The sequence below is a fragment of the Temnothorax longispinosus genome, chromosome 6 (assembly GCF_030848805.1).
Source record: "Temnothorax longispinosus isolate EJ_2023e chromosome 6, Tlon_JGU_v1, whole genome shotgun sequence".
Classification (NCBI taxonomy): domain Eukaryota; kingdom Metazoa; phylum Arthropoda; class Insecta; order Hymenoptera; family Formicidae; genus Temnothorax; species Temnothorax longispinosus.
The window spans coordinates 1,653,274-1,680,759 of record NC_092363.1 but is presented as its reverse complement, the minus strand read 5'-3'; the positions used below and the strand labels follow the sequence as shown (position 1 = coordinate 1,680,759).

General features: G+C 37.9%; 1 protein-coding gene across 3 annotated transcripts in view; it reads left to right on the top strand.

Moving 5' to 3' along the window:
• The window catches only part of Rg (A kinase anchor protein rugose), a 310,596-nt gene that overhangs the window by 46,003 nt on the left and 237,107 nt on the right, over positions 1-27,486 (top strand). The window lies entirely within an intron of this gene.

Here is a 27,486-nt window from a genome sequence, read left to right as displayed (position 1 = left end):
TACGTACGAACGCTGGGACGACGAGCGGACGAGGGGCAGACAGTACGCGAGTCGGTCGATACGCGCCCCTTCGACGCGACGGCAGTGTTCTATCCTCCCAACCCTGGTGTCCTACCCCCTGTCGTTTCTGTTTCTCTCTCTCTTTCTTTCTCTCTATCTCTATCTTTCTCTTCCTCATTCTCACTCTTTCTTCCTCCCTTTCTCCGTTTCCCTTCATAACCCGTCGGGACTATCCTTCCGCTTCGTCCTCATTCTTGATGTTTTCGCGGTGCATATCACGTTCGGAATCTTCGTTGATGTTGATTACCACGCAGCCAATCTGTCAGACGCTTTATCGATCAAAAACGTACGAGCGATTAGGCGTTCTTACCACGAGCTGTCTAACTTCAGGCTCTAATTCGGATAATTGACACATTGAGGATCGGGAACGTATTGCCTGCGATCGTGTGATGGAACTTTCAACACGACCGACGACGCGGAGATACATATTTATGACATTTGGTATTATCAACATTGTCATTACGCTGTCAACCTACACTTGTCTCCACGTATACCCACAAATGCGTTTCACCTTAGTGGGTGACATAATTCCAACACGTACATCCTCATTTGCATTAGAATATACTTGGTAACGTTGACGTGTCTGGAAGTGGCAAAATCATATGTGAGCTCCATTACATAATTTCTGGACGCACGCAATTCCTGATCAGTCTTTGCTATTTTTCGCCGCTTGATTCTTTCACGAGTCACATGGACAGCTATGTCGGTATAGATTGCGAAAGATTAAAAAAAATTGTCGTTTCGCTAAATTTGTGATTTTCGCACGTTCGACCGCTTGACCGTTCGTTCTAGCCGTCGATACGAGGATGCTTTAGAGTCTTTGCACCGTATATAGTGTGTTAAAAATCCTGATGCGCCTTACAAATGCTATACGTTCGTTTCAACATGTCCTGTGCACTCAGCGCCGATCGTACGCGTCGTATGCTAAACACCCCGAATGTCCTCCATATCATCCCCGATACGCTCCGCCACACACGGCACGTATAAAGTTTTACAATACTCCAAACGTACGCTCGACTTATTGATCCGTTCTGTCGAGCTTTCGAATAAAGCGACCACCAATGGATATACACTCATAATTACGTAATAACAAAAAAGCTGTGCAGTCGTCGCGGCTTCCGTACGCTACCGTTACCGATTTTTTTTTTAACGTTTTAACGCGATCCTTCGTAACCGCGAGAGTCTTTATAACTCCGCGTCACGTACGTTTCGTTTTTCATTCGTTTCATCTGCATTTTATATCGCGACGCGGTGTACTCCGGGGTCTTTTATTTGTCACTTTTTTTGACGAATATTGTCTACCTTTATACCCCCCCGTATTGTACACATAAATAAGAGGCGCGAAGAGAAAAACTGTTGACTTTTACCGTGTACAATCCCTCTCTTACTTTCATCAATCCCCTCGAGAGTTCTCTCTAGAGTCTCTGATGTGGATGTTGCAGTACATTCTCCTATTATCGATCCATCTTAATTAGCAACTTCACGTTTCTCAAAGTCTCATTTGTAATTTTACGACCATTTAACACTTCGAGAGGAGTTGTCGCGATACTTGGTTTGCAGGCGCGGCTTCTTTCGTAGTCGCAATCAAGCGAGCGTGTACAAATGTACCGCGTTTGTCATACACAAAGTTTCTCGCTCGTGAACTTTTTAATATGACTTCATGCGGGTCCGTTTGTGCAGCTCGAGTGTAATATAACGGCGAAACTCGTTCGTACACTTTTGCATATCGGCCGCGATACGGGAAACGATGAGGGAGGTCATACAAAGTGGAGCAAAAAAAATATTATGTTTCGGCAATTTACGATTACACTCGCTCGCGATGTATCCGAAGAGCGAATGAAATGACGACGCCAGCAAAAACGGCGAGGTAATTTGCTGGCAATGCGGCTGAATCGCCCACGTTCGCCTGCAGAGAGCGGGCGAATATTCTTCAATCACGGGACGAACTTTATTAACGTCCCCGCGGACAAAATCCTCCGCGCGAGAGTAGACCATTACGTTCGCGCGCAGAAATTTCCTCCTCGGCCTTTTACGACTTCTGATCGTAATCTGCGGGATTCGAGAAAAAGGGGACGGTGAGGGAGAGGTGTGCGACAGGCGCGACGAGAGATTGGAGTAATGCCACGACCCCGCTTTTCTACCCGCTGGAAATTCTATCTTACAGTTAGATTGGTTGTTTGCCTGCTTTTCTCACGGTCGACTTTTAAACAGATTCCGGGTGACCGTAACTTCGTATCGATTCCCTTCTCCCCACGTCGCCTCTTATTTCATCGTCTTTTTCTTCTTTTCCCGTCCTTACTGCCGGTTATCTTTTTAGTCGCGGTTCTCGCCTGTGTCATGACTCTCTTTCTTTTTCTTTTTACAATGTCAATACGGCTTACAACGGATTAGTGTTTTATCCGAGAGTTGCGATTGCCGTGGACTAGCGAGTCACAAACGCGGACGTTACGACTGCGAGCTGAAGGGAGAGAAAATTGCGTCAAAGAACAGAAGTTTCGGGCAAGGAAGAAGGAAGACTCTGTTTTCGTGCCACACTGTGTATACTCGGTCTATGATCTCACTTCATCCACTTCGGCGGAAAAACGGAAGTATGAGCTTCGCGTGCGCGGCAGTTATTACTTCAAGGAAAATGTGGCGTCGACGAGACGAAGTACGGGAAGATAATATATTTTTGACACTTTGCAAGATTCCCAGGGAAAAAAGCGGATGCAGTACTTACGTTATACGTCCGTCCAAATATACGCACGTACGAAAATCAAATTCTACGCGATGTCATCCTCTTTATTCAATAGTTTTTAATTTATTCCTTTTGCTACAGGTAGGTACTTTATGAATATTTTTTCCACAATAAGGAAATATGAGGCGAGATATTATTTCTGCTATAATTTACGTAGACTATAACGTGCTGTGCAAACATTTTTAATATTTTTCTTCTCTATGCGAGGTAATTTTTCGCCGAGTAATTGCAAATTTTTTCTTTAAAACACGCGTATATTTACTTTATACGCGGGGTGAAAAAAGCGCTATAGAGCCGCTTTGAGTACGTTGAAGCTGTTTCTCCAAACAGTCGTTCGTTTTACATATTATTCAAATGTAAATGGCTTTCCTTGTTACGACGTTAGGCGATTAACATTCTTGATGACACGGCGGATTTGTTTCGCGTGGCGAGCAGCGACTTGCGTTTGCGCAAAATCAATTATGCGTGTGGTTTATTGCCCCGTGCAGACATGATCTATCTTATTAAACTCGTCTTATCGGACGAAAGTTTTGACGCACGCATTGTCTTAACTTTATGTCGCTTCTATTGCGGCGCTAAGCCGATTGGGAACTCCTCCCATAATACGAGTTGCTCGTTTGCAGTACCATTACAATAATTGTGCGCCGCCTAAGCCATTAAGCCACTTGCGCCAAAATCAAGGGAGTTTGTACCAATTAGCGGAAAATATATGTCGAATGTGGAGGAAATGAACTCATTACATTGTCATTAACTACTTCGCTTAAGCTACTTTGATACTAAATAAATATAATTCAATATTCAAGGTCTGTGAAGTTGGCATTTCGAAACGCGAATTCATCATATCTAAAAAAGGTATGTAAAGTCGACTAGTTTTTACAAAATTGATATGGCATTCGATTGTCCACAATTTGTTCACATTTGTCCATAAATAAACCTTGTAAACAAATTAAAAATAAACAAAAGAATTGAACAAATTTCACGATGAGCACCTTTAAATGCTTTTTTTTAAATACATGTCGATTTTTATTGTCAATATTTGTTCATAAATAACTGTTTTTTGTCCACCTCGTAAAAAAAATAAACAAAAGAGTTGAACAAATTTTATCATAAGCAAATGTTTTTTAAAATTATATATGGGTTCCGATTGCTCATTATTTATCCATAAATAATTGTTTCCTGTACATCTTGTAAAAAGATTAAAAATAAATAAAAAAGTAGAACAAATTTCATCATAAGAACTCCTAATTGCTTTTTTTTTTAATTACGTACGAAGTTTGATTGTCCGCAATGTGTTTGCAATTGTCTACAAATAATTGTCTGCTGTTCGCCCGTAAAAAAGAAATAATAAATAAACAAAATTTAAACAAATTTTGTCATAAATATCTCTAAAAATTATAAAAATTGTCTACCAAACTCGATTATCTACAATTTCTTTATAAATGACTAATGTTTAACCATTTTGCAAAAAGATTACAAATAAATAAAAAATTTAGTGAATTTTATAATAGGCATTTTTTGCATTTTATATAATAAGCATTTGATTGCATTTTTTAAATACATTTAATATTACAATTAAATTATGCATTAATGCATGTATCTACTGTTCCTGCTTATAAATTTTTTATTAATTATATACGAACACAATATGTCATTTAATTACTAAACATTGCTTTAATTGTATGTTTTTTACAACTACACATATATTATAATTATTAAAAATATAACAGCGTAGAATTATAATTACATGTCTTTTTTAACATAAATTACATATTGACATAAATTACATTTTGTCAGATTTATTCAAACGGAATAAAGACGAATTTAAAAATTTAACAATTAAAAAAATAAATGTTTTATAATATTTTATTTAGTTAAGAAAGACGATGTTCAAACCTAGAGATCCTTAATAAAATACGATAAAATTTGTTCAACTGTTTTGTTTATTTTTTATTTCTTTGCAAAGTGGACAAAAACGATTATTTATAAACAAATATGGACAAGTGGTGGACAATCGAAATTCATATATATAATCTAAAAGAAACGCATTTAGAGGTGCTCATAATAAAGTTTGTTTATTTTTGTTTATTTTTTATATTTTTTAGAAGGTGCAGAATAAAAAACAATTATTTATAAACAAATATGAACAAATGATAGACAATCATATCAGAGAGAATCCGTATATGTGTATAATTTTATAAAACGAACTTAAGAATGCTTATGATAAAATTTGTTTGATTATTTTGAATTTTTTCTCGCAAGGTGGACAATTAAATGCCATATAAATTTTGTAAAAAAATTCGCATTTGAGATGCCAACTTCACGGACCTCAATATTCAACTTCATTTAGTACCGTATTTAAATTCTCAATTTAGATCGAGCTTGTTATCACATGATCGATACAAATACAGGTATAATGTACGTATTATATTCTTTCTAACTATATTGTTACATAGTACAGTATTAGTGATGCTAAAAAGATTAACGATGCGTAAGGTCTTTCTTTACGTCTAGAAAAGCCGAACGGCTGAAAGCTTCCGAGATGCTTTACAACGGAAGTCAGTGCAAGCCATTAATTCGCGGCGATCTCGGTCTTTGTATGCTTTTCCAAGAATTTCCCTTTATTGCTGAACAGAAGGATAAGAACATGACTTTGCGATACCATTGTGGCGCGCAAACGGTATGTACGCACGCCACTGAACAATTGCGTATCACAGAAGAGATAATACGACGTATCTCTCTCGCTCTCCTTTTTTTTTACATCGTTACTGTCGTCAGATTTAATTTCTCGTTTGTCCGCTCCTCCGATTTCTAGCCGCTACCGCGAACACGTTTCCACGTAACAGGCACTCTCACTGTCTCTCTGTTGATTTATCAGCGGTCGCCAAACGTGTTTTCCGTTGCCGCGATTACACGCGAACGCGCACCATTTCTCGCGCTAGCGAAATATAATTAATACGGAACCAGCGGAATACGGTTACTCTCTTCTTTTCCCAATTGGAGCGGGGTGGCGCACAGCCGGTGTGTAACTGAGCTCACGAAGGATTTTAAATAACGTCTGAAGATAACGAGAAGGATAATCATTCGCCGCGATATTGAAACGTCGGATATCGCGACGATTTCCATGGAGGGCTCTTGTATCGACCGCGCGCGCTCTTAGCCCGGCAAGGAAAATTAATTAGGCGAAACCTCGCCGGATCGTTACAGGCTCAGACGGATAGAGTGGATGTAGTGCTCGCCGGTTATCCTTTAATCACTTTTCTTTCCCTTCAGCGCCAGATGACATCTTCATCCGTGCACGCTTCCTACTTTTTATCTCAGTTTCCCCGTCTCTTTGTCGTTTTCTCGCGATACCTACTGTCGCCGCCTCTTATCGTCGGACCGTCTGCCATCGTTCCCCTTTATGCGACATAGAGAATATTAACTCGCGATTGAAATTTTTCCGCGACGAAAACAAGCAGCGCGCTCGTCAAGTATTCGCTTTCCAAGCGAAGATGTTTTCTAATGAGATGGAAATGAAGGCTGGCTCGGAGACGACTTGAAATTAATCTACCCTGTTTCGCAATCTCGAAGTGACGGAAAATCATTAAATGATGAAAGAAACGTCGACAGATTTAATTCGATTCGCCGCTCCTCGTGAGCATTATCGACCCGTTTCGAAAAGGAAAATCGATCACGGAAGTCGCTGCATTAGTGTCGAGCTCGGCTGATTGCTTCGCAACCTGTTTTGTATTCATTAACTAAACACTAATTTTACCGGTTTTACCGGAATTTACTACGTGATCGAGAACTGCGCACTGCCGGAATCACCGAAACGGCTTTCGATTGGAGAGCGAATGCCCTTTTTGCGAGAAGCGCGCGAGATCGATGAGAGAGAAAAAGCGGGCGGAGAAAACACAACGAAAGAAATTGGGGCGATCGGAATGCACAATGGTGGTAGTCGGTGGAAATAAATTCCTCGCGGTCTCGCCGCCTTTCCCCATTTTCCTCGATCCGAAAGAGAGATTCGAGACCGCCACTGCGGTCTCTTATCAATTCAATCGCACGTCGCGCGGATATTACGATCGTATCGCCGTCCCACGCTCGCGAAAACTATATTCGAATTTTTCCGAGATTCGATCAAAAGACGTTTACCATTTTAACATAGATTTTCCTCGCGGTGTAGTTTTCAAAAGACATCAAAGTGGATTGCGCGCTGCAGGAGAAGGGAAATCGTCGGACAGGAAGATGTTTTCCGAGCGAAATATTTGCAGTTTCAATGCGCGGTATCGCCGAGGATTTGTCAACGTCGGAATCTCATATATTTTTCATCAATCCTATGACGCTAGGACTTTTGTAAGATTCCGACGGCGGCGTAGTTCCGGAGGTAGTTATATTCTTCTTAGCATTGTAGAATCCCTAGCATTGTAAGCTTCGATGGGGTGTAGCGCCGCGCCGCGAGATCTCTTCCAGACGTTCGCGGGAAGGAAGGGCGGGCCCGCGAAGAACGAATATCACAGACGTTGCATCAAGACAAATGGCTTTCTTCCCTGCACGCGTACGTCCTCGCCGTCGTTGTTACACGCGAATGGGGAAAATGCATTTTCTACGTATCTTCATCCTTCGCTATACGATCGGGAACTTCGATGCGATACAACAGGATACATATTCGCGTTCACAAAAGAAAATGTCCATGAAGGTAAAAGTGCATAACAACGAAGTTACGAGGATGTACTCAGAAGCGTTAAGAATTTATTCGACTTCTCTCGATCATGTCGAAATGTTTTATCGCTGTAGAGAGCCGCAGCGTCGGCACTTGCTCGCGTTTGAGGCTCGTTCTTTTCGCTACAAGTTTTCTCACTTTGTTGACTCCCTCTCTCGAAGTCGAAGCTCCTCACTTCTCAACAAGCTTGTTCTATCCGCAGACACTCTTCTACCAGCCATTACCGCGTTCGTCTTATTTATTTTTCCGGCTACCTGTTCTCAATTTTCCTACGACTCCCCCAACCCACCGCGATGAACGACGCGCGCGGGGTTGAGTTTCCCATTAAAATTGAACGTCTTTTCGGGCGACGGAGTGCGATGGCGCGCGGCGTCGCGCGATTGCGGTGATGGTATTTTCAGCGACGTGGTAGCGCGAGGTAATCTCTTGCTATCGGATGCTGTATTGTTATGATGTACCTCGGTGGAGGACCGAGAACGAGAGGGGACGGGGGAGCGGGAAAAATGGTTTTCCGTATCGAGGAAATGATTCACTTTATCGGTGCACTTTCCTGAATGACACTTACAGTTTGAACATTTTGCTAGTGCAGCTGTAGCTCTCCTAGTTTGTTTGTTTTCCTAACATTTCTCGTTTCAAGCGATTCTCGTTTCTTCTTAAAAATAATCGTTGAGTGTAACGCGTAGGAGATTCGTCGAACACGTAACTGACTAGAGAATCTTGGAACAAGAAAGTCACACGACATTTCAGTTTGCTTACATGAAACATGACGTTTTGACATTTTCATTAATGTCAATCGGTCGACTGTATCAAATGCCTGAATCGCTCGCGTTTCTATTTCATTATGTTAAAACACATTGAATCGTTCATTTATCCAATTAATAGAGATAAAATAAAACAAAGCTTAGGCAAGCGTAAATTATAACCATAATAGGATTGTGACTGTGACACATGTAATTATTACATTTGTTGAATTATATCATCGATTAAATTAATCATCATAAAATTATTCTCTAATTCGCATTTATTATACACGTACAAAACATGTGAATATTAGATAATAATTTCCAATAAAACATCATATAATATTAATTTAGTAGTAACTTCTTAAATATTTTAATATTTTATTTTATCGTTACAGAAACGCTAATTTTTAAAAAGTATAATCGATGTGTAATTATACATAGGCATCTTTATCTGCTAACCCTAGACAGACTCACTTATTTTTCTCATACGTGAATGACTCACTGGGGTAATACGTTACCCCAAACTTGTACCGCGTGTATAATATTTCCAGAATGTTCTTAGAAAACTTTATAATAGATAATTTTGTTTGTTGTTTAATAGGAAAGACGATAGTAGTCATCAATTTGCGGTAGTAAAAAAAAAACAGTAAAAAAATTTCGAAAAACAAAACAAAGAACCAAAAATTTGGCTGAAATGATGCGAATTTGAATTTCGCGTGGGGTAACGTATTACCCCAGTGAGTCTGTCTAGGGTTAAATCACAACGTCGCTTGTTTATCGATTTTTGTCCGTTGGAAGCTTCTTTTGATGACAGTTTTAGGTATTTTATTTCGCTACTTCGTGCCTTATGTATGATATTCTATAATATAATGGTAATGATAAAACTATGACGGGAGCGTGTTGAGCATGGAAAGGAAGAATATCGCGTTTCTTACGCGTTCGACAACTTTTCCTGTATTAAATTTCGGAGTTCGCAAAGTTTTATCTTGGCGAGTGGGGAACGAAGCGCCGCCACGCCGGTCCTCACCACAGTCTGTGAGCCTGGTGCAAGAGGCACGTCTTAGGAGGAGTTAAAGCGCGTAATTTCACTATTCTTCGTAAAGGAGCCAACTCCGGGATCGTTGAGATCCTCCCTGCCGTAACTTTACGCGCGCGTAATCCCACAAAATAAAATGCGAAAGATTTAAGCCCACCGTCGCGCCGCCACCCCCTTGTCTGTATCGGACGGATGCGAGGCGTAGCCGCCGCCGCGCCGTGTTCCGGCGCCGCACGTACATGTATTCGGAAAGTATAATCCGTCCCGGCATCTGTATGCATCGCGCAATGTAATCTGTGATGAATTGTATTCATGGGAACAATATAGCTCGCGCGGGCACGAAGTTGCGATATGAGCTGACGTCGGTCGGCTCCGCGGCCGGCTTGCAAAAACATTAATGCGCGATACACGATATTTCGGCCTTTGTATAGCATTTTGTAGCAGCGTGCTAGTGCGCGTTTTCCGTCTGTATCTGACTTTTATTACGGAAAATGGATTGCCCCTATTCTTCACGTTCTTTATTTCGTTCTGATTTAATTAAAACGGAGTCTCGCCCACATGCGCCGGTATTAAAACAAAATAGATGATAATAAAACAGTTGAGTACAGTTATACGAGTACTGTTACACAATTGTTTTTATCATCTACCTTTGAAGAAAAGACAAATTTACGAGATGGATGGTCCATTTGTAAAAATATTTTGAAATGTACGCTCTCGTACATTACGACAGACTAATTAACGAAATGCTTGGGAATATGATATTTCGTTAGTTCTCGTACTTATAAGTACCTGATGTTATACCGCTCAATATACCGCTTTGTGCGGCAGAAAGGACAGTTACGGACAGTTAGCGTTGTGATTTATATTATCGCGTGGAGTACGAAAACGGAGCGGTACGTTTATGTGTGCGTCTGGCTCGGTAAACGAAATCCGGAGACGACGTAAGTGAAACAACCGCGTGGAACGGTCCGTATGACAATAGGGCTCTGCCTCTATCCGTTAGGTAGAAACCGCGTCAAAAGCGTGACGTGACCATGCGCCGTCCCGTGCTGCCTGGCGTCATTGTTCGCGGAATCTCTCGTTCTGCTCGACAACGACACTTTTTGTTCAAACAGAGCTGAATTGCGAAGAACATATCCTGTTCGGCAAATCGTACGGCGTGATTGCACTCGGCAAATCACATTGCAACGACTGCGGCACAGACATTATATGAAGCATCTACAAGTTTTTTTGTAAAATACTGTTTCTATCTTTAGGTATTGCGCAGGTATTTTTGATACTGCGATTTGTGTTATTTGTAAATAATGTTTTTATGAGCGTTGTAATTAAATGGTTGCATCGGGCATAATTTATTCTTCCATTCCTCGAATTTCGAAAAATTTATAAGCAGTGACATTAATTAAGAATATTAAGTGATTTGAACTTGTATACCTACTTAATTAACGTATCGCTGTATCTCTGGCACTTCATAAAATATATTTTTTAAATAATGAAAGCTTATAATATGAAGCTCGGAACCTCGCTCGGAACATTAATCCGTCAATGCGCTCGCATCGCGAGCTTAAACTTTACGAGCTTTCCTACGGGGCATTTCCAATTTCACCTCTAGAGAAAGCTGATTATTGAAACTCGGTCGTTAGGAGGGAGAATTTCGTTTGCGTAATAAGTTCTTCTCTCGGTACTCAGACGCGTGCTCGCATTAACGGTGGAAATGTAATGCCTTAATTTTGAAAAGATTATGAGTATTTATTGAATAGCTAGACGGCTCGCGCAAGAGCCTCTTAAACTCTATTCACTCGTCTCGCTCTTTTCATACTCATCTTTTGTACTTCGCTCTTCCTTCGTCCTCTCCCAGTTCCTACGTCTCCCTTTTTCACGAGCCTAAGTATACATATACTTTCCGTTATCAGGCCATTATAAGTGACTGACAACGATATATCGGCAGGAATAAATATGATTGGCGCTTAAATCAGTAAAACTTCTTCTTTCACTCGTACGCAGGTTACTTGCGTAAATTTATTACTTACTGACTGATTTTTATTACAATAGCAAAAATACTTATGTTTCAGTATTTGTAATCCGTGCAATACGACAAGATATTTAAATTTTTAAATATTAAAAAAAATATTTATGGTTTTATTTTATTGTCGCAATTTTTTAAACCAATCAAAACGATATATAAAAACATTTCGAAATTAAAAAATAATTCTATCGTCGAAATTTTTGCAAATGCCACGCAAAGAAATAAAAGAGATATCGGATGACGGATGTGTTTTATTGCGTTTGTTAAACCCTTAATGCACTTAATACTGGTTACACGAGAGCTGTGTGTGCAGCGTTGCGGTCACTTTAGACCGCATTGCATCTCAGTGAAACGCGCAGGTATTTTCACTTTAGCATTGAATAACTAGCACTCGTGGCCGCCTGTTTGTCTCGCGGATTATTACATAACATAATGCTAAGCATAAATAGAATGGCTGCACGAATGGTCCATCTTTTAATAATTTACGGCGGACGTATGTTACAAATATGAAACAGTTTTGCTAGCAGAAATATACATCGTGGTCAAAATATAATCTTAAATAAAAAAATCATGAAAAATAATCATTGAATTTTATTACTTTTACAAATCAACGTTTACAATGATAACGCGGAATTACTCTTGATCGGGCGATTTAACAGCCGCGGCCGTTTGAGCTGACCAACGACGTAATGGATTCATCTACTTCAGTCGATATTGCTTCGGAATATAAACCGAAATGTAATTATCGGAAATGTAAGAGCATGTGGAAATTTGAAAAATTTCCACAGCTCTGTGTGGTCGGTGATGAATGATCCCATTTCGTGGCAATTCAGCAACCATTACCGCGCCCTGCTTTGTTACAAAGTGGATTTTTATTATTAATGAAACCTAACTGTGTGTGCGCGCGCTCGATAATACAGAAACGTGAAGTAGGGGAGACCGGGGCTCGTTGGCACCGTTTTCACAATTTCGGCATTTGAGTTTTCATACAACTAATTATCATGATTAAACTTACTAATATGAAAGAGAGAACCTTTCTCTACATTTTCATGCCAGGAACGCTTCTGTATACTGTATAGTTTCTTTGTAACAAATGAAATACGAACATGCTGCATTGTATAGCTAACTTGCCCCGATAGTAGAGTAAGTTGGCTATGCGACAAAAGTCCGTGTTAAATTAATGAAAACGTAATAGAAACACAAAACGGGTAACAGATACGTACTTCTTGATAAAGATTGTATCTTTTAAAGTAAGATACAATCTTTATCAAGAAGTACGTATCTGTTACCCGTTTTGTGTTTCTATTACGTTTTCATTAATTTAACACGGACTTTTGTCGCATAGCCAACTTACTAGATGTAGCTTAGATGTAGCTTTCTTCAACATAAAAATATGAATATAAGTATATATCTAGCTTCTGTCAGCATTGTAGGTAGCAAATCACATGCTCAAACAAGTGTCAGGCGCGCGGCAACAACAACAAGTCTTGCTAAGCGTGTCTTGATATGTGAGCCAACATACCCCATCTTTATATACGTTTTATTTCAGTCATTTATTACAATAAATTACTGTTGTTAGTCAAAATAACATGTCGTATAGTAACAGAAACTTTTCTTTTAACTAATGATACGTCACTTTGATTTACTTCTTAAGCTGAAGAACGTTAATACGATATTTTGAAACGCACGAAAATTTACTTGCTACTTCTTGAATCAGAGGTTTCCCTTTTCTATTGTAATACTTGTTTGATTAAAATAAAACTTTGGGAAAAGTTGTCCTATGTCATATAAGAGATATTTTGTGATAACTTTTTCATTGTTTTTTTTCGCTATAAATACATAAACGGAACGCATTGCCAACGAGCCCCGGTCTCCCCTAACGTCGGAGTGTAAAGCACTTTCAATTATTTCGTTATCTAAATCTTTGATCACTGAGAAGTACACTTATAAATACGTTATTTTATTATTCTTGTGCGAGAATTAATTAGAATTCAATCAATATTACCAAGAAAAAAAGCAAACAAATATTTTTTTTGCTCTAAACAAAAATTGATCTCTCGAAGCTAAAACCATCGAGTTCTTATTGCGGGATTTGAGCTAGCCAGTATTACCCGGCGAATCCGCAGAACTCGCTAACAAGTCCGATGTGGCTCTTCGAGCGTGAGTCCGTTACATCACGCTTCTCTATTGGAGACGCGATAAGCTGCCCGTAAACCAACGCGCGGTCGAGAAGGACATATCGCCGGACGAAGTTGGACGAGCCTCACAGGTGGTATTGGTAATTCGTAAGCTGAATTTCGCATCGTCCCTGTAGCCGTTCGGCTGGAAGTTTCACAAGCATGGACCGATAAATTTTCGGAAAATCCCGGCTATTAGCTTGAAACAGGCGCCGCCGAGCTGCACCCGTTACGTCGAGATAATTTGGCGTCGCATGAGAGCGATAGAGAAAGGACAAGAACGCGTATAAGAGAAATGACGGTAACTCTCTGAGGGTGAAAGCCGACCGGAGAACTTGGGAGAGTGACGCGGATTGAAATAGAGAGAGAGAGAGAGAGAGGGAGAGAGGAAGAAGGAAATCGCCGGGTTCTGGCGAAAACGTAGCTACTAGTACCGCCAAAAGCCAATGGGATTCTGCGGGTAGAATGCAACTAGGATCGTTCCTGGGCAACGACCAGGAACGAAGGAGAGAATGAAGTAATCCGGGGTGTACCCCCAAAGAGCGGAAGTGAGAAGGGAAAAGGGGGAGAGTAGCGGAACGACGCGGTGCATTCGAAAGCGCGTTTCAGCGACGTCTATACCTGGGCCAAGATCGTCGTTACAAGACGGAGTCTGAGAAGTGAAAAGTGCCCCTGGGGATTAACTCGCTCGCTAATGTCTGTACTTCGTTTCGGCTCTAATTGGGCCGCGAAGGTCAAATTTTTAATACATCTGAGATCTCGCACGTACGTCGTCGGTTCCGGAAATAAATTCGCGAACCGCTAATTGCGTACGTTGAAAGACATTAATTGTTAAAAACAGGTTACCGCTAGCCGAACTCGAGAGAGAAAGAGAGAATAAGAGTACTATTGCCGTACTTCGAGTGCCGCGCGAAACGCGTTTCTGTGCGTTTCGCATGGAATTCCGTCCGATAACGTGCGTATGTTCAAAACTCCTTCGTGCCTGCACTCCGTGATGCACTTCGTCTATTTATTCGAGCATGCTTTAGTTCATTCGCAGCCGATGCTGCCGCTATTGCGGAATAACTGCACGCGACGTGAGCCGCAAGATCGATCACGTCGAGAGATGGAATTTCGGCTTTCATACTTTATTTTATACTTTATTTATGCATCAATTTGCGGAATTTTACATTATTTCATTATACTTCGGGATAACTGTGATTTTTTGTTATTAAAAATTAAAACGCATTTGGAAATATAGCTTATTCTAATGGGAAAAATTAAATTTCTTATGATTTTAATACTTTCATTTCGAAATTACTTAATAGTTTAAAAAAATATTTCTTTATATTTTTGTAAATGTTACAAATCGATTTATAAAAACATTTTGACATTTTGAAAACGTATTGAAACGTATAAGAATGTTTCTACGTGTTATTTTTATTGCGACTGTGTATACTACAATAATTTACAATGTTATATTATTTATATATAATAAAAATCTATTTTTATATTCTTGATAAATTCATCTAAAATCAGGAAAGTTATAATTCTACGAGCTCTTATTTATGATAACTTTTATCACATCAAACCGATGTGATAATGACGCTAAATGAAAACGATATTTTACATACATTATCGAAAAGTTCTTAAATACCTACATACAAAAATACGTGCTATCTATACAAGTGTAAAATATTTACAGCTGTCTATGTAAGACTATAAATTAATATGTATTTACAGATATGAAAATGTAGAGCGCATCAGTAATACTTTATTTCATGATTCATAATACATAGTTATATGGCTATGAAACGAAAGAGTTGAAACCTGTCTATTCTTAAATTTCTAAATAGATGCTTTATAGCAAAATATAAATAACAAATCTTAATTTGTAATTGTTATATACTACGAATTTACCTCTTTTTTCTTTTTTGTTTAAAATAGAATCTAAAAAATTGCATTTTTATTATAATTTTTAATATTTTTTCCCAGCAAAGTTTTATTAAATTCTGCTGCAACATGAATGTATTAGTTTTCGATATCACTAGTCGTACAAACTGCATTACCATTGTATCAAAATAGTTCATCGACAAAAATAGTTCGTTACTTTGCGAGTAAAATTGTCGCGGCCGCAGCGTGCCTATTGTTAATTTTGATTGCATTATTGATGACGAAAAGCGATGTATTTTACGAAGGTCGATGTTTATCCGCGAAAGAATAGCATTGCTTTTACGATTGGCCTCTGCTCGCGCCGCAGGCACGTCATACCGTTATTCTTTCGTATCGACGTGTCGCGTTGATGGACGCTGATTTAATCCCTAAAGCTCCCGCGATAGAATTGTCTTGCGCACAAATACTATGTATATTCCCACAGATTATTTTGTCCGACTCTTCCCTCTTCGTCCTCTTGTGTGTACGTCGAAATGATTATCAGATGTCTGAATATCGTTAATCTTTTACATTCGAAACAAGAAACGGTGTCCGTTCATGTCCCATGTCTCGTCGCAGAATGTTAGCGAGAGCATTATTAATACACAGTCTATAGTAGCATTCTCCTGGAAAGTCTTGCGCTTTATATTTAAACTGAAGCATCATTGGAGGAGTGATTTCGTATGTAAATCCGTCCATTTTTCGTTCGAACGTTTTCCTACTCAGAGAAATAATTCTTCTGACATACATGCCGCATCAGACATTTATGCTTCGCGTAGTAAAATCCTCACGTTCTATCGAGTGTTCATTCTTCATCCATTTGGAAAATCGTAAAGTATTCAATGGTTTTCTTTTCCGTTGAAATAAAAGCGGATCCTCGTTAGTTGAAAATTTTGCGGCAATCCCTTTCTCGTCATCCGCGTCGTGAGTCTTCCTGAGAGAGGTGTGGATATATCGATAAGATATAAGTATCTCTTCTTTGCCGCGTAATCGATTGACCTTAAATCTCTCGCTAAACTTGTCTCTAACTATGCGGAATCGATTCCGCGCGAAAGAAGGAGATTTTCATTGTCTCGTAAATGACAGTGTAAGTGACGCCGCGGTAATCATATTCTCATATTCATTTCTACACTGTGCTTTTATTGTGTTTCTTGCAGAGGATACTAACACGAGACATAACAAAAGTGCAGTGTTGCGTTTCAAAGGTTTCATACCGAGATCCTTAAAGCGGATTGCATAATTAGCTTGCCAACTTTATTTCGAGAACGTGTATCAAGTTATGTTCTTTAATAAGTCCATAATTGCATGTTTTTTAGATCTTTTGAGTCGGCGGCTGCTGTAGATTGCAGCATATTTCCATACATACATACACGAGATAGAGAGATCGAAACGCGAGAGTAACGCCGAGAATACAGAAATGACATCTCGATGGAACTTTATTCCGTCAGAGAGAGATACGCGTTCTTATATTTGTTAAATCCGCGGAGAAATTGCGCCATGAGCTCCCTATCGCGTGGAAGTACTCAGCAACAAGTAGGACAAGACTCCTCTTCTTCAGGTGTTTTTGCGCGACACGCTTCATCGCAATTATGCTGAAGTTAAAAGCGTGAATATTGTTGTGAATCAATAGAAAAATCATAATAAAAGAAATACCAATTATTGTTACCATTGAAGAGGAGTCGAAGTGGATCGAAACGTGACTTTATATAAGAGACTCTTTCCGCTTCTATTCAGAGAAAAATATCTTTTATTCCGCATTAATTTCCCAAGATATCGCTCGTTATGTAAAGAATAATGGTGTTCTCTCTGTTACAATATTTCGCATTCACTGTATAAAGCATATATCACGCTAGTTCTACGATTTCACGTATGAAAACTCCAAGGGACTGTAACATTCTCCAATTGCGAGTGTCCGAACCATACTCCGAAACCGCGGATTTCAAGGATATTTCAGGCAAACTCCCCGGGACAAACGGCAGTTGGCGGTGACACTTCGTGGTTACTCCATTTTTTAGTTACCGTTCGGCGGGCATTTAGGCTAATTGCTGCGCCGCGCCGCCACGGCCGAAATGGTGTATCGCATCGGCTGTACGGGCCATTGCGATCGTGCGGGTAGATATCCGGAGGTTCACAATTGCATACAAGCATATGCACTTGCACTATGTACTTCCCGCAGGGCGACCGATATAGTGGCGGCGGAGCGTAATAGGGTGTCGACCCCTCTCCCCGTCGCGCCGGAGTTGCAACGCTTGTTCGAGCACCACTCCTCGTCTCGCTAAAATTATTTTCTTGCGCCCCAAAGACATCTTTTGAAAGGGCGAACTTTCTGACAGCGCGGCAACCTAACTAAGGGGCGAACTTTCGCGGAGACGAGACTTCCGAGGCACAACCCGCGCGCTTAAATCACACCGCCGCGTTTTACGATGTATAGGAGCGATGTCATTTTCTTTCCAACGGCAGAACCTTTCGCCTCGATAAAATTCCGTATGAAATCCCAGAGAAATACCATGCCCGCATGGGTATTCGAAATTCACGCGAATGGCTGTTCCATATGTCGTGTAATATTCAGGAATTTTGGCCGGTTTTATCCTACCCGCCAAACGCGCGAGTATCTAGTGTAATGTCATCAAAAATAATTTCGATCGACTCGATCCATGGATCGTGTCGCTCGAGTTTACATTGTACGGCTGTTTCACATCAAATTAGTGTTGTCGAATAAATTTATTTTCATGAAAAACCGCGTCACGTTTATCGAGTCGCGATTAAAACTGCGAGCAATAACTATTTTTCACGGGGTGATATGTAAAGCGCTTTCGTAATGGTTGATACGATAACGTTTATGTACACACGGGCGATCGAGGAATATAACGAATTGCTATTTGGCATTCCGGTATATTGCGATCCGGTTAGCATGAACGAATTTTCTTTTTAATAGGAGCGCCGAATCGAACGGTGGAAATATGTTTGTGGACTTTTCGCTTTATGGAGCCGTTTTATGGGGTAGGGGTTTTCGCATATTGTCGACAAACGAAAATACAAAAATTTTTACGTACAGATATTGATGGCGCACGATCTCGCATCGATTCGCACAGGTGAACGTCCCTATGGCAACGTCACAGGCTAATGTTATATATCGCCCTTGCGGATCTCTATCTCTATACGCTATCCATAGCCGTCGATGCACGCGATTCATATCGATGGCCCTTTTCCTATCACGTTGAGTGTCTTGTTTACGTGCACTTTACCCGCTCTTGAATCTCGTTAACTCGGATATTACCGTGGCGCTAATGTAGAGCGCCGCCGTCTTGCAAGTAAAGTTATGCCAGTATCTTGAATGCGCACGCTGCCTCATAAGCGCTTCCGATCGCTTAACTTTAGATACATATACGTATCTTACTGGCTAATGGATTCCACGCGCTTGCATTACTCCAGATCGATACAGTTGGGCGAACGTATTGCTCCGGTTCACGAACTGGTGATCTGCGACGAGATACATTTTATACGATGTGTTCTGCAGTCGATGAAAAATTGCTTAACGTTTTATTATCTCCAAATGCTTAGATAATTACGGATAGCGTGAGCTCGAGGTTTTCCTACATTACATTAATTATAATGAACGATAAGAAGGATCAAGCGTTAATGGATTACATAGAGACATAATTGCAAGGCTTACAAGAACATAATTTTATTACAATTATAATCAAGACAATTTTTAACTGTTTCATTTCTAAAGGAGCTTGGCGCAACTTTGTGACGCGCTCTACAACTCGCGAACAAACGTTGTAAATAAACTTTATCTGCGGCATTGTCCATAGAATAAAACGTTAAGTTTGGTTTTTATTTCCGCAATAAAGCCGCGAGTAAAACCGAAAGATCCTCAGGCGACTCATTCCGTTCCGCGCTATTCCGTCAAGAGGTACGAAGATGTAATTAGATTCATTAAAACTAACTCTCCACGGGGCTGCTCATAACCGTAATATTTCGGAGAGTGGCGGCTCATTCTTCAGTGAAATTAAATTACATCGACATAAATAATTGAAAAGGCGCCGGACATTCGCATTTTTCTCGGGCTCGTATTAGTGTTACTTATATCATAATTGTTATTTGAATCGCGTTTTAAAAACGTATCAAGTGAGATACTAAAAACGGTTAACTCGATTAGAGACTCGATTAAATAAATGTTATAACCATCATAATTAAATACTTATAATTATAATAATTTATTAACTATGTTAGATACATTCGCGTCTTCTTCGGAATAAATCTTATCTCTCCATATACTAATCTTTTTTATCATAAGATGTATCCATAGGGAGGGATCAAGATGGTACCAAAGATGTAATATCCAGTAAATTCCCAAAAAATCGAGAGTATAATTACATAACGTACTGTACATAATATACCGTAAAATATATCTTGTTCAATGCGCTCGTCTTACATAAGTCGATTATTGAACAAAAAATTGATACATCTTCGTTAATAGAATTCTACGATCTGATAATTTCTATTACTTTGTACTCTTAATTTTAATTTAAAATAATAAGCAATTAATAATTATCATCCCCTATTGCTTCGATTCTTTCAGATGAATAAATTGCGCGAAATATCAAATACAAATTCACTGACTGGATACGATAATTACTCTTGCGGAAAAAAATATTATTTGAAATATTAATTACTTAAGTCCTTTGTTACTTGATAGACTTTCTGGCTAGAAAAAATTTAGTAAAAAGTCCAAGAAAAAGTCTGAGCAAGAGAAGTGCAATTGGTTTGAATTAAATTAGAAAACGTTTGAAGAATCCAGTTTCCACTGGTCGGATACAATTCGATTGATTCTGGTACATTGAATAATAAGAACCGAGCAATGGATTTCTCGATTAGTTTTTCTTCTTCGATAAATGTCGCTAGAATTCAGATTTTCTTGTCTTTATAACGCTAATGTAAACAACAATGTTTGGTGATAGTACAATTATAATAAGTTTTAATGAAAGTAATGCTCCATCTGAGAAATTTAAATCTAGACGAATCAATATTCTGAAATTTTTGTATTATTTACATTTCACTAAGCGAAATAAGGCGATTTGTGAATTTTATCATCAAGAATTTTCTAGAGTTCTCTATTGGTTTCCCTTTTTCAAACTATGTAAGTTTATTTATATAATTTCAGATTAATACCGAAACATTTTATAAATAAATTATTTAACAATATTCAGACTTGTAAAGTATTTAAAAATAGACTAATAATATGAAATATCTTATATTAATTTTAAAATATCTAATTGCAAAATTAACAAATAAAGCCAATAAAATTGAATGAGAAAATAGTCAAGCAGAAAAAGAAAACAGAAATGTTTATACCCGAAGAGAATTTTTTGTTATATTTTACCCTTAAATTCACTACAAACTTGGGACAACTTGGCAACCAAGGAATTTTTAAAATATACAAAAGACATTTTACAAACAACGTGATAAAAATTACCAAGCAGATTGGTAAATTTTGAAAAATTATTGAAACTTCCTAGATATATTTTAGTAAAATTAATCAAACATATTTTATATTTTAATGTAATAGATATTAATATTTTTTATTATGGTAGATATTAATCAGAATAGCTCGCATAAAATTCTTGGTGGTATAGTCGTACATGTTGTCCCACAACTACCATGATTTCAGGGTAAATTTTAAGAGAAAATTCTCTCCGTGCATGTTACGTGATTTTACTTCTCTATGTACCTATATGAATGTGATTTTAATTTATCTGGGAAAAAAAAGAATACTTAAGAGTACTTGTTTTTTTATTTAACCCTTAAATGCCACTCGGGGTCCAGCGGACCCCAGACCCTTTACAATGATATATTTTTAAATGTTCCTCTCAAAAATGGAGCTCATGCTCCCATTGATGATAGTTGAGTGATTGACTTACCCGGTTGTACACTTAGCAGTACTCAGTTTACTTAATTTTTTATACTATGTTGAAATTGAAATTTTAACAATATAAGCATTTTATTCTCTTTTCTAAGCCTTGAACAACATTGAAAATAATTTTCATAACTAAATATCAAAAAATCAATGAGTAAGGAGACATTTTTCATGCTGGGGTCTTTTAGACCCCATGTGTCATTTACGAGATTCTTGAGAGGTGTGGCATTTAAGGGTTAAAATGCGAGAGACTTGTATGTAGCTCATTATATAAACTTATCATTCTTGATCGAATATTTTCCGAATAGTTTCGTGCGACACTGAATATTGTACAAAAACGTAAGTGATATTATACTGCAGAAATAAGTCAACTTGTGGATTAAATGTTAGAAAATCAATTGAAGAGTATATTAAATATAACACGAGTATATAGTTCTTACATTTTAAGCTATGCTTTTGAAAGATTTATATGATCACAAAAATTTACATAACACATAAATAATCCGAAGAGAACAACACAAAACGTAACTTTAACGAGAACTTTTCTCATCTAGCAACGCATCCAGATACGAGAGAATACAAGTTACGTTTGATTTTCTCATCTTACGCACTTATGTATATTATGATCGTTAAAATGATTGATACGTCAGTGACAGGAGCGAGAAATATAAATAAAATTAAAATAAATAATATTATTCTTTATTCTGAACGATAAAATAAAAGTGTTGTGGCATAATTATATCATTCTCTGTAATCAAATTATTCTAAAATAAATTAAAGTAAACAATGTATCGTCTGTGCTTTAAGTCATGCAGATTGTGATCCCATTTGTAAATGTGTTAGATATGGAATTGATTAAGTATGCAAATTCTGGAAATTCTGAACTTAGATTTTGAATTGAATTTTGAACTGAACAAGGATATTGCCTGAAGGGATTGTCTTAATGCAACGAGATAAGTTCGCTACGGTTTAACGAATTAATAATATCAAGTCGAAAAGTTATTGTTTTAATATTTATCACGCAAAATAAATTCAGCGAGAAGTAAAAAGTGTTTCTGGCGATCGATCTAGTCGAGCGATAAATCAGTACGCGTTTAATTTCTGGTTTTGACGTATTTTCCCCTCAAGAGTTTTCTCAATAAACTGCGTTTTAGTTTCCTCCGCAGCCTGCTGCTGTTTTGTTCCACTTGCGTTTCGCTCATGCTTACAACTACAATTACTGGCTAATGACTGGAATACGTGGAATCGATACTGGAAATATACGAGCCGCGCGGCGTACGAGCCGAATCACAATGTAGTGCACCTCTATAATTTCGGCCGCATCTGTTCACACAATTAACAGGTTAATATACAAAGTAAACAATTGTTTGCACATCTTCCAGCGCTCAACTTTCCATTTACATATTAACAACATTCCCTAATGAATTTCCCATGCATTATAGGAATATGCAGAAAATATATTTGCAAATATGTAATAAGTAATAATAATTTATACATTTTTAATACATATATGTAGGTATATTTTATATACAAACATATCTTATAATTATAATTTGATTATTTATCGGAAATGTTTATCGTAGCCTCCAATGCATTTAAACTGATATAATGAACTCATTGTGAGCAGAATAGTGGTTGGGAGTGTTATCGGTGTACAAACGTAGGTACGATATCGTTAATTTCGATACTATTTGCTGTTACTGCCACTAGTCCTGTTCGTATCTGAAAACGGCCGAGGTGCCGTACAGTGCGCGTGTATATACCATCGGAGCACTAGAGGTAATAGGCTATACCTGAGCTTCATAATAGCTTTGAGATTGTTGCATCTACGAAATTTCCCGGGATTGGGCATGCACTTAAGCAGCATGCAAGTATGCAGGGTACCTGAAGGCGATAGATTTTCAAAATTATTTTATCAATCGTTTTTTAAGTAAAGTTACGTGCAGCAAGATGCGGAATATAAGAGCAATGAGATTAATTGTACGTGAAAAAGTTACTTCTTTAATTTCTTGAATAGTTCACAATTACTTTTAAACGTTTCGCGCGATCACAATGGCAACTTTTGACATTCAGTTTTAATTTCGGGAATAAAGAGAGATCACGCAGAAAATGAAAGGAGAATAAATTTAAAGAGCAGAGGAACTGCGAACTAGAGTGCTTTTTTAGCTGAAAATTCACGGTCTAAAAACGTCAATCGAGCAGACGAACTGATATAATGCAAGAATTTTAATTTTCCGTGACTTTTATGAATAAAATTATTATACAGATCTTTATTGCAGTTATTTTTTCTCAATTTTTTCAAAAATATCTCGATAGTATTGTGATATTGATGTTTCGTTGTTTGCCCACTCGATATAAATTTGTTGTGAATGTTCCAATAAAAATCGATGTCCTTGTCTTTCATTTTTCTAACTGGAGAGTCTGGAGACAACATACAGAAATATCAATAAAACCATACACGTTTAGTCAACTGAAATTTCTGCAATGAAGATAAAAGAAAAATATCTGTATCTTCTGTATCACGTTGTTTTATTTCAATATTACAGTATTTCGGAATCACAACATCAATTTTATTATTTTCTCATGTCACATTTTGTACGTAATTGTGTAATTATTATTATACTATTTTTATATATAAATCAATGATCATAATACTGTGAAAAATAAAAAAGTAACTATAATTAATCATTTTGAGTTTACAGTTATCCCTACATCAATTTTTGATATTAAATAAATTATTGTACGTAATATAAGTCATGCTCTATATTCTTAGTTGCGAAACTATTCCAAATTAGTCAAATTTGATGAAAAACAGGGCAGTGAGGCGATGTCGCATATATTTTCCTTTATATATATTATATGCCTTAATAGGTTTTTGTATGTGAGCGTTTCATAGCACGTAAGCTCACAGGATAATAAAATAATTCTCTTACTCTCCCTCTAAATCTCCCTTATTTTTTAATCCCGCTTACAGTCCGTGATTAAGGTCTATAGATAAAAATGGTGTTGTTACACGTGTTGACTAATAACAATTTTGCGAAAAACCTCAATCTCTGCTACATTTTATCATTACGCTTCATGATTAAAGTTAGAGAGATTTTGATCGTATCAAGTGCATTTATTATACAATTATTGATATCTCAAGTTAAAGATCTTATTAGAGAAGCGTACAGCATCATATCTTCGCTACTCTATACAAAGCGCGTCACAGTAGCAATATCTTAATTAACGCTGATGCCGCGTGAGATGCGAATTCCTTTCACAAGAATTTATCTCCCGCGACAAATCGCGTCGCTAAACTATGTCAGGCAACATCTTGCACCGAGCTATCGTTCGCCGCGTCATGATAACCATCGTTTATGCATTAATCAAGTTTTCGATCAACAAGTTCTTGAGCAACTTGTTGCCGTCATGCGGTGGCTATTTTACGCGTCGATAATTATAATAAATTATTACACGTTATATAACTATGCACCTAAATTAAATAATATAATTTTGCGCAAGCAGGTGTCATTATATTTTTTGCGTGGCGCGATAACTCAGATTTACTAGCATAATTAGAGTTGATTTTGGGCAAAAGCAAGAAAAGCAAGCACGTACTTGAGTATTTCTAAAAAATATATATTTCAACTACCTTTCTCTGCAGAGTGTTTTATATTAGTACTACGTAATTAAATTTAAGTTTATTTTGGTTAAAATTAAAAATAAAACATAAAAAGAACATTGTAAAAAATTGTGTTTCTTCGGCGACCAAATTTCTATCTTTTACCTTAATCTCAAATGATTAAGAAAAGGGTAAAAAGTAAATAAGTATGTTACAAAGTACGAACACATGCAACAGCCAGAGAACGAAAAAGCGGGAGGAGGTCAAAACGTAGCTCAGCGTGACGGAGGATCTAAAGTCAGCCATGTGAGCGTGACTTATGAAGCGAACGAGGTCGCGACTTACCCACTTGCGTGCTCGCCGCTTTCATTGTCACCCTCCGCATGCAAATTGTAAACCGCGAGCAGCGTATATATATATAGATAATTATATATAAGTATGTATGTATGTATGTATATATATATATATTAATCTTGAGGAATCGTCTCTACGCGAGAGGATTGCCGGCACATAATCATGTCGTATCTTCATTTGATCCATGAAGAACTCCATTCTCAAGTTGAGATCGTAATCCGTTAGGCAAGTGCTCCTTCGACGCGGAGACGCGAGAACCTCCTTGCCCGCTGTATCTATCCATCTTTCGTGTCATCCTCTCGTGCCTCTCTTATTGTACTATACGTGACCGTTCGGGTAAAATGTTCCTCAATTTTATCTGACATGGCTAACGGCGGAGGAAAGACGGATAACGTTAACACGCCCTTTCCGCGGCGCGGGGCAAGAAGTTTTCTATTCCTATCGTCTTGGCGAATGTTAAAAGTTTCCCCCGGGGTGCGATACCCAAAGGGTATAGTAATCGATTTGAATCTCTTTCTCGGTAGCCAATATATTCGACGCGGTAGGTGTTACCGTCAACCAACATGATATATATATAAGTCGTAACGCAGCTTTTTTTTCCGATTTGTTTTAGGTAAGTCCGTATGCCAATGCTTTGCTCGATTACTCGATGTTCACGGAACTGCTTCGCTCACACGGTAAGTATTCAAAGTCCAAGTCGAGAATACTTTAATAAGCAGCACAAAATTCGGCATTTGCCAAAGATTCCACAGCCTAACCATCAAAGCTTCTTAATGACAATAATAAAGTTTTCTATATAAAATACGAATACGAAACTAAAAAGTGAATTCCGTGAAATCTGTGTTTGAAAGCGTTGCCAGTCATATAAAGTATACACCGATGAATTAACGCACTAGGGCATCAGTTGAGGATTCACATCATATTCACGTTATATTATGAAAACCATAAACAATTTTATCAATACATATTGGCGCAGATCGATTGCCGCGGGATATATCGATATTAATAATTTGTTCGTTCCCAAATAGTAGTTCTTTGTGTAAGTGAATTAAAACCCATAATTACAGCTTCAATCACACTGTTAACAAACGTATTTGCTGTTTACGATCTCTGAGAGGTATACTATATACGCATACAAATACGAAAACGTGTTTTCGTTTGGTTTATGCGCTCGAAAAAATTCGTTGGTTAGTATTCCGCAGCCAAATGAAGCTGTGCTCGGACATTCGCGGTGAATTGCACCACGCGAACGCGAATTGTGCAAGCATATAGACGGAGGCTCTTTCATTTTGGTACTCTCATTGAGCTTCGCGATCGATATTTAGTAATATTTGTTTGGGCCGTTATTCTAACGAGGGAATTGGATATAACCCGCAACTATTGACGTTCACCAGCGCGACATTAAAAAATTTTACATTTAATGAATATTTAAATTTATATTTTTATCACGATATATTTACCAGTGTTATTATTGCCTGCCTCCGGGTTCGTAATTAGCAGATACTTAATATGCTTGTGATATGCCTCTGAATATATTTAGCCGTAATAGACTTTAAAAACAAAAATTTAATGAACGCTTTTGTGCGAGCTTTCAACCTTATTATAGCATTATCGTTTGACGTCAATTTTAATAAAAGATACGTCCTTGCGAAATTTTCTACATCTAGGGGAAAAAATGCATTAATCAATACAACTTGCGTGTGTGTGTGTACGTATGTGTCTATTTTCTAATTTTCCTCAAAAGCTCTCTTGCTGATCGTAACATTGCGATAAACACGTATATATATAAAAAAAAAAAATTATTTCTGACGATCACAAATATACTATGCATTTAATTACGTGAATTATGTGATGTTATATCAACGTAGATAATATTTGAGAATCGCCTATCGTAACACTATCACGGAAAAAAAGGATTAGCTACTATTGCTAAATTATTACAAATTTAGGGATATCTAACATATTTTGCAGCGAAAGCTATTATAATTCCTTTTGTTAAGTTTTGCTACTATATATATTGCTCAATTATAGCTCTCGCTGCAAAAAATGTTAGCTATTTCTATTTTGCAACCTAAATTTATTGCTATAGTAGCCAATTTCTTTTTTCCGTGTACGGTTGAATTCTCAGCGGATATTTCTCACACGATTCCCCGCTATTTTCCGCATTGTAGATAGTTTTTGTCACATTGACCTGCATAATGTTCGAAGTGAAAATTGCCCTT